General features: G+C 43.2%; 1 long non-coding RNA gene across 1 annotated transcript; it reads left to right on the top strand.

Moving 5' to 3' along the window:
- Positions 1–5,410: 5,410 nt before the first annotated feature.
- On the top strand, positions 5,411–9,514 carry LOC103188276. Its single transcript, XR_488967.1, has 3 exons — positions 5,411–5,538; positions 7,586–7,625; positions 9,435–9,514. It is a non-coding gene; the product is annotated as an uncharacterized LOC103188276 (long non-coding RNA).
- The last annotated feature ends 5 nt before the right edge of the window (positions 9,515–9,519 follow it).

The raw sequence follows: 9,519 nt of genomic DNA, 5'->3' as shown, positions 1-9,519 counted from the left end.
CCTCCACTGCCTCACACCCCTCAGGCTGGCGAAACCCTCATACATGCATTGGTCAATTCAAGGCTAGACTACGGAAATTCCCACCTTGTCAGCCTCCCCTCTTCCCTCCACAAGCTGCAGATCATCCAGAACTCTGCAGCTCATGTCCTCTCCCGTACCAGGCTCTGTAACCCCCAATACCCCCATCCTCGCCTGGCTCCACTGGCTCCCCATCCCTCAGAGGATAGAATTCAAAATCCTCATCCTCATTTCAAGGCCCTCCATGGCCTTGCCCCCTCCTACCTCTCTCACTGCTAAAACCCTATTAATCTATCTGTTCCCTCCGTTCAGCAGACTCCGGCCTGCTCCATATCTCCCACCCAACCCACTCTACCATCGGCGGTCAGGTTTTCAGCCTCTCTACCCCCACCCTTTGGAACTCCATCCCACAATCCCTTTGCCTTGCTCCCTCCCTTGCCTCCTTCAAGGCACAACTCAAGAACCATCCTTTTCGACCATGCCATCAGCTGCCCTCCTACCTCTCTACCCTCCCTCATCCCAATACTGTCCCGCCCCCCCAAAACTCTTGGATCCTGATTCCCAACTATTCAGCGCTTTGGGACATCCTCCCGACGTGAAAGGCACTTTACAAATGTAATTTTGTTGTTGTTGTTTCCCCCTCCCCCCTCTCTTAATTTCCTCTCTCACAATCCCTCTCTCTCCCCCTCTCCCTCTCTCAATCCCCCCCACTCTCCCCCTTTCCCCTCAACCTCTCTCAATCCCCCTACTCTCTCCCCTACTCTCTCCCCTTCTCTCTCCCCTTCTCTCTCCCCTTCTCTCTCCCCCTCCTTCTCTGTCCCCCTCTCCACTCCCCGTCTCTCAATCTTTTGTCTCCCAATCAGCAGCGGTTGGAACCAGCGGTTGCTAAGGACGCGATGGCTAAGGAGACGCACTTCCCTTCCCCTCAGCTCCAGTACATGCTGCAATAATGGCTGGTATTATTTCCACTCTCCCCGCTGTGTTCCCCCCAACCGCCAGCTCCAGCCACTGCCATTGGGAGGACGTTCATCAGGGAGGAAGAATGTTGGACTTGGTCTCGGGCCAGATAACATCAGCCGGCGGGCTGCATGCCTCTTGGACCACACTGTAGAACCAGGGACTAACATGAGCTTAATTGTGCACTGTTCCTTCTTGTATTCTGTGTTGTACACTTATGTAGTAAACTATTCTTACCCATTTTTGTTTTACACTGATGAAGTAAGTCTGCCGATGTCTTGTTATGCCCTGAAGAAGAAAAATTACTATTTCCACTTGTGCCTGATATTATGCACAAATGAAGTCAGATTAATCCTACCTATTTCTAGTGTTGTACACTGGCTAAGTTAGGCTGTTCTTATTGTCTGCTAGTCGACAAATAGGGTCAAAATCATGACACATGCTATAGCATTAGCATTTGGTGAATTTGTTATGCATTACAACCAACAATATTTTGGGATGTCTATATCAATTTTGATTTCCATGATGCTGGCATCTGAGCGGAATTCCACAGGGTTACCCATGATTCCCAATTTAATAAACATTTTGCAAATCTCACTATTTAAACCCCACCAAAGGGGATACAGGTCCTACCCATTCCTTATGTTACTCATTGATATGGATAAACCTGTTAAGGTCCTCCCACTAACTGAAGGCCATCAAATAGCTCATTAAGAAACAGCCGAGATGACAGCTTTTGGAAAGTGTTACCTGGAGTCTGATTTAGTTTTGCTGACCAAGAAACTTGCTGGTTCCTGCAATCAATCTAGCATTGGCCCAAACCTGTGCTTGTCAGATGTACCTTGAGATGTCCTCCTGATGTGAAGGGCACTGCATAATTGTAAATTGTACTGTACTGAATGTCAAATGACCAACTAGTGTCTATCCTCCGGAGGTATGGGAGGTAAACAGGGTCTTTGTGGAGCTTATCTGACTCCAAGAGCAGAGACCCCAACAGAGTGAGCTGTGAACAGAGTGAAGTGGAAATAGTGAGACTAGTGAAGGAATTTGGTGCGAGTGGGAATTTGGTGCAGAAGGGGAAGGAGGTGCTTATATAAAAATAAGCAGAATAATAGAAATAGGAATCAATAAGAAGCAAGTTAAACTTCAATGAAAATGGAATACCTTGTGCGTTGCAGAAGTTGTGTGATGTTTGCCTTCCAGGTCCAGGTTATGGATGGATTCTTTGCAAACACTGCAAACTGGTCCATGCACTCAAGTGCTCTGGGATGCTAATCGCTAACATGAGGGTGCTATATAAATGCAAATTGTTGTTGATGGCTAAAGAAGCAGAGGCATTATGGATCTCATTCAAGGAGGTGGTTCGGAATGCAATGGATCAACGTGTACCCAAGTAAATCAAGGGGCCACAAAGCAACAACAACAACAACAACAAGATTCCATCTATAAAGCGCCTTTCACGTCAGGAGGACGTCCCAAGGCGCTGCACAGTTGGGTCATGACCCGAGCAGGGGGGAAATGGTCAGGGTGAGGGAAGGGAGGGAGCAAGGAGGGGGGAAATGGTCAGGGTGAGGGGAGGGAAGGGAGGGAGCGAGGAGGGGGAAGAGAGTCGAGAAGGGAGCTGAAGGCACGGTCAAAGAGAAAGGTTTTGAGACCGGCCTTGAAGGAGGAAAGGGAGGAAGCAAGGCGAAGGCACTGGGGGATGGAGTTCCAGAGCCTGGGGGCTGAGAGGCTGAAGGCCCGACCACCGATGGTAGGGCGGTTGGGGCGGGGGACGTGGAGCAGACCAGAGCCAGAGGAACGGAGGGTACGGGCAGGTAGGTAGGGGGATAGTAGGTTGGAGAGGTAGGAGGGAGCAAGGCCGTGAATGGCCTTGTAGGTGAGGATGAGGATCTTGAAATCAATCCTCTGGGGGATGGGAAGCCAGTGGAGGCGAGCGAGGGTGGGAGTGATGTGGTCCCGAAGCCTGGTGCAATTTATTAAAGAGAGAAAAAACGCATTTAAAGCCATGAAGGAAAATGGCTCAGACAAAAGACAGACTTGTTACCAGAAGGCATGCCAGGATTGTAAGAAAGGTATCAGAATGGCAAAGAAAAACTTTGAACTAAACATCACAAGAGATGTGAAGGATAACAATAAACCTTTTTCAATTACATTAAGAAAAGCAAAGGATGGAATAGGGCCATTGAAGGTGGGACGGAGTGAGGATATGACAAATGATGCTACACAAGCTGCAGAAGTACTAAATCCGTTTATGGCCTCAGTTTTTGGTAAAGAGATGGGCAATTTATAGAATCTGCAAAGAGAACACAGTGGTATTGCAGCAGCAAGTTGTGACAATATACATATCACTACCAGCATGCTTGTCAAACTGTGCAAACTTAAGGTAAGCAAATCCCAAGGGCCGGATAAATTGCACTGAGAATCCTTAAGGAACTAAATGAGGAAATTGCAGGAACTCTGGCACAAATCTTTCAGAAATCACTGGATACTGGAGAGGTGCCTGGGGCCTGGAGAAAGGCAGATGTTACTGCTATTTATAAAATAAGATCATGGAGCATCTGGACAGTAATAAAATTACAAAAGATAACCTATCCTGCAAAGATGAATAGAACAGATTACAGGAGGACTTGAACATTCTTGGGAATTGGGCAGATCGATAGCAGAGGAAATTTAATGGAGAGAAATACAACGTACTTCACATGGGGACACAAAATCCACGAAGGGACTATTATTTAAATGGTAAGAAAATAATCTGTATGGAAAATGAAAACGACCCGGAGATCCTGATTGATCTGTAACTCTGTATATTATATCTTATTATAATATATTCAATATATATATATTATAATATATATATAATATCGATATATTATAATATATATACAATATAGATATATTATATCTGTAGCTCTGGAACTCCCTTCCTCTCTCCCTTTGCCTCGCCCCCTCTCTTCCTATTTTCAGGTCTCGGCTGAAGACCTTTCCGGGATCCGTTACTGGGAAGCACTCTGAGATGCCGTCCGGCGTGGAGGGTGCTATATAAATCCAAGTTATTGATATTGTTGTTGATAATGAATTGAAAGTATCCCAACAGTGCTTGGTAGCAGTGAGTAAGGCAAACCAGATGCTGGGTTGTATTAAATGGGCAATATTGAGCCTAATTAGTGGGGTAATCCTGCCATTTTATAAATCACTGGTGTGACTGCGCTTGGAATACTGTGTGCAGTTCTGGTCACCGCAATATAAAAAGGATATTGCAGCGATTGAGAGGATACCAAAATCATTGAGGGGATGGCAGGACTGGACTACGAGGAACAATTAGATAAACTGGGCATGTTCACACTTGAGAAGGTTGACGGGCGGTGTGATTACGGTCTTTAAGATTCTGAAGGGATTGGATAGTGTAGACCATGATAAGCTGTTTGATTTTGTAGTGAGCAGCTGTGCCAGGGAACCAGAGTAGGACCTGCTTGGCCCCTGTTAACCCTGGAAGCCAAGCTGTAGAAGCAGTGGGAAGGTTACCAAACAGTACTCTTAACTACAAAGCTATTCAGCAGTGCTCCAATGCACTCCCTGAGGTCCCCAAGGCTTTGGCTCTTACCAACCTACACCTAAATACTAAACAAAAACCAAAGTGCTGCAGATGCTGGAAAAAAATAAGGTAAACTCTTCTTACCTGTTACACACTGAAACTTCTCACCAGCATCTCCTGTTAAACACTGACAGAAAAGACTGTTCCTGTGTAATGGTGTACACTGATGAGTTAAGATTTGTTGTCCGCTGTCACACAAGGACGGAATGAGGTTTGTCGGGACGTCCTCCCGACGTGAAAAGCGCTATATCAAATGCAAGGATTATTATTATATTATTATATACTCACCTGTTAAGCCTCGCTCTGCTGCACACGGAGGGGTTAGGGGATTTCCGTCTGCTCTTACAGTGACTGTTCGGCTGTTGTTACTGACAGCAGTTACACACACGCTTGAGGTACAGTAAGGCTGTTACTCCGCAGTCACACCCTGGTAGGACAGGGTCCCAGTGGGCGGACACCGCCGCTCACCCAAAGGGGTGACCGCAGTGTCGCAGAAATGTAACCGCACTTCTAGATCCAAAGTCACCCAAATACTCGCCCAAAGTTAGCCCAATGTTATGAGTGGCCTCCTATGGGTATCAGAGTGGCCAATTTAGGTTCGTGCTTTTGAACCTGTGTAAGAAAAGATCTTCAAAAGAAACCCAAAAAACAAACAAAAAAAGGTTAAATTAAAAATGTAAAAATTAGGCACCCGCCCAAAGCCGTTTTTTCCCGGATAGTACAACTAAAAACGCGCCCAATTGGGCGTGAAGCCGCCCAACCCGGCAAGGTCACATGAGCCGCTTTGTAACTTCCAGCTCCCGGCGTGACGTTGTTGACGTCACGTGGCGATCTCGTGCCTCCGGCTCCAACGGTCGGTGCGCGAGGCAGAGTCGCTGACGACGTCCTGCGCGGCCGGAGTCCGGTACCGCGGGGGTCCAGCTGTCTGCTGAGGACAACGCCATCATGAACTGGGTGGGAGGCTCCAGGTGAGTGTGGTGCCCTCACTTGCCCCGGAATTAGGTGATGTTGTCTGGCAGGTACAGTGCTCTGTGGCTCTGAACGCCTGGACACGGAGGTGGAAGGTTTTTGAAGGTATAAAGGTGTTGCCCAGAAGACGTAATTCTTGCACGTGTGAAGCATATTTCACCCTCTCAACTTGCTTCATACGATTTATTGTTAAGTGTAGTGACTGTGTATTTTGTAGGCAGTCCATTTACGTAGCAATGCCCCACGAACAATCATGAAGTGCATGACCAATTTTATTTATAACAATCTTTGCATTATTAGAGTGCCTTATCACATTGTCGGGACATCTCAAAGCCTTGCAAAGGATTTACTGTCAAGACTTTGTGTATTTTGTGGGCAAATGTGATTTTGTGGGATCGTTGTCCAAAACACCGAGAGAGATACTCCCTTTTTAAATAGCGCCATGGGATCATCCACCTGAACAGGCAGACAGGACCATGGTTTAACATCTCTAATAATGCACCTCACTCCCTGCACTGCATTGGAGTGTGAGCCGAGAGTCAAACTGTGAATTCAAAGTCCCCAAAATGGGGCTTGAACCTATTACTTCTGCCTCAGAGGAAAGAGTGCTACCAACTCAGCCAGGCTGACACACACACACATCTGCCTCAATTGTTGATGGGGTTGGGTATCGGGGTTTCTGATGAACCAACAACTTTTACTTGAATGCCATTCTTCTGGACTTTTCTCTGCAGTGGCAACCTGTGCAGGTTTACCTGGTTAAATTTGAGCAGTCCCCAATATGTACTCTGGGGTCTTCAAACCTTAGCACAGTACTTGCAGACCAGTCACTGGAGGTAGAGAGTCATCCCACTCAGCTCCTGTTAACCCTGCAAGCCACATCCCTAATGGCTGGGGTAGTCCTAGCTGGACATGCAATGGGAAAGCTTGCCGGACAGCAATTTCAATGGCAAGCTATGCTTTTAGCTGGTCAGGCTCCAGCAGTACGCTAACGCCCACTCTGGGGTCCCCATGCTATGGCTCCTGCTAACCTACGCCTAATACTTTCCCGAATTAGGTAAGCAGCATGTGTTCCTCCAGGGAGAGAGTGAGCATTTCATTCAAATAATCTAACTCTGGGATTTCCATGTGTAGATGGGATGAGTGGAAATCTCAGCTTGGTTTGCATATTCTTAAGCATGGTGATGGGTTTCTGCATGTATCAGACACCCAGCTGACCAAAAAAAAACAGTATCTGCTAATGTGTGCTTAAATCTCTTCAGAATTAGGTGAGCAGGGATTTTTCTTGCTTATATGCAATTATTTGTGTGATTTGGGTACTCTTAAACAAACTCATGTATCAGACAACTGGTCAACCAAACAAAACGGAGAGGAGGCGAGGGCAGATCCTGAAAGGTATAAAGGAAAAAAGTGTTTCCTAACTGGCGTGACAAATGACTTTGTTTTGTTGCAGGTGAAGTGGTACACATTAAAAAAATTCTAAAATTCAGTCCTAATTTGAATTTGAATAGTTTTTAAGAACTTTTCATATAGAACTCCATTAAAACGACCTTCAAATCAAAATTCTATCCAGTCTTAAATGTAAAGACATTAGTCTTACCGCTAAAACCATGAGAGTGTTCGGATTTCTGCCTCTACATATGTGCAGAATCACTGGATAACACTCAGAAGAAGGAACTCTCCCTTGGTTGGGGATACAGACACAAGCAACAAATTACATTTGCAAAGTGCCTTTCATGTCGGGAGGACATCCCAAGGCACTGATCAGATTGTGCTTTGGCTGACATCAGCTATATCAACCCTGAACAAGGATAAAATGCATCAGCTTACATTTGTGCTTGCATCTATAAAGCACCTTTATGGAAACTGATGTCCAAAAGTATTTCCTTTATTATGTTCAATAATTATGATTCCAATATATTCATTGAACATTTGGTAGTAATCAAAAAATGTGTATTAGTTCAGATTTGTTTCTCCCTTCTGATGAGGTGAGCAATGTACCAAAATTAAGCACCAAAAATTATCATTGAGCTTTCTTTTTAACAGAAACAGGATTAAATTGAAGCAAGAGAAAAAGCAACAAAAGGTAAGATTTAAGGAAATACTGACAGGATAAAATATTTTCGTGGGACATAACAACAACAAATTGTAATTATAACTTGCCTTTCACTTCGGGAGGATACTCATAGAACTTCTGTTCTCTCCAGTGTTGAGCAAGATATTCAATTAAGATAAAAACATTTTGACAAGATGCTCCAAGTGAAAAATATAGTTGCTTAAAGCAATTCAATGTCCAATAAAAATCCTTGCATTTGATATCGTGCCTTATCATATTGTTGAGATGTCTGAAAGCGCTTCACAGAATATATTGTAAAGTGGATTTACTGTATTTTGTGGGCGAAACACGGTAGCCAATTGCGCACAGCAGTATCCTACAAACAGTCATGGATTGAGTAACCAAATTATTTTTAATTTTTATGGAGGGATTATTACCCCCGGAAAGCAATCCGCCAATCGACTAACAATCAGGTTTCTACTCACTGCTAGGTAAACGAGCATGTGAGTGAACACGTACTTAGTGTAATTCTGTCTGGAGCTGAACATCTTGTCGCACTGGGTGCATCCATTGGGCTTGCGCACAGCCTCACTGGGGCCTGCCCAGGGAGTGAAACCGCCTGCTTCTGGAATCCCTGTAGGTTCTTGGACGGCCCCTAAGATGGGAGGTTGGGATGTCCCACAATACAGCATAAATATTAGACATAATTTTGAATACTAAAATACTCCAAAATTGAGCATCAACTAATGGTTGTACCAATCTTAATCAGCATTACTATTACAGCCTTTAATGCCGAAAAAGTATAATTACAAATATAATTTAAGTTTAATGTTTTTTACTGATCAAAATTACAGTTTTTGTGATTAGGTTCACAAATACAAATACACAAATACAAATACACAAACACAACTTCAGTATGGTCATTCTTCTCTAGATGTTAATATGTTTCATTACTAGATCAATTTGCAAATTTACAATTTAATCTACTTTTCACTGTTTGATGGAAATATTTAAATTCATGATGTTATTGGTGTATAGATGTATACTACAACAATATCAGTGTTGAGGGATAACAACAGAAATATTATTTGAAGAGTTAAGGGGGACGTTAGAAGAGGCTTTTTAAACAGAGGGTTATCAGGATATGGAATGCTTTGAATAAATATTTGAAGAGAAAGAATACCATCTTTTGATACGATGAGTTTCCCTATGTTTTTATACATTGTATATACAGTAATTGTATTCTTTCAATCAAATAGCAGGAATTGAATTAACGCATTTCAAATTTCAGGGGTGCATAATGAGACTTTGTAAGGAGATTGTGTTGACATAAAGTTGACTTTATTTCATAAAGTTACTAATCCAAAATAGGGAGAACAGATTCTCTTTCCCAAAATTTATATATTGTAACTTTTGTTGCCTGCCATTAACCAACACACCAGAACATTTCTGGAGATTGTATTTTTTCAGTGTTTTGGTATTTTATATACCTAATTTTGAAGGTTTTATGTTCACACTAATTTATGTTTTTTACTACATACTGTTTTTCTAAACCAAAAACATTTTTTTTATGGCTAGTCTTTAACTAACTGATCGCACATGTACAATTGTTATCTAGTTTGATTTGATTATCAAGTTTATTCCCTTTCAAAACATCTTACCTTCCCTTAGCACTTCCCTCTCATCATTGGGTCAACCATAATTTAAAAGTTATGTTTTGGATATTTACAGCTCAAAGTATTTGCCCTGTCACTGTAAATCAGCTTTTTGAGTACCGTTTTTATATTTTGTTGATTTGTATTAATTCACTACTTTCAAATCCTTTCAAATCTTTTGAAGGAGTTTTTTGAGAAGCGGAAACTTAAATCAAAAATTAAGCGGTTAGATCCCCCATTGTCACCTCAACAGAATTCATCCATCAGCT

The sequence above is a fragment of the Callorhinchus milii genome, unplaced genomic scaffold (genome assembly GCF_018977255.1).
Source record: "Callorhinchus milii isolate IMCB2004 unplaced genomic scaffold, IMCB_Cmil_1.0 Scaffold5, whole genome shotgun sequence".
Lineage (NCBI taxonomy): Eukaryota > Metazoa > Chordata > Chondrichthyes > Chimaeriformes > Callorhinchidae > Callorhinchus > Callorhinchus milii.
Note: the sequence above shows the minus strand (reverse complement) of the source record. Positions and strands in the feature narration are given on the sequence as shown.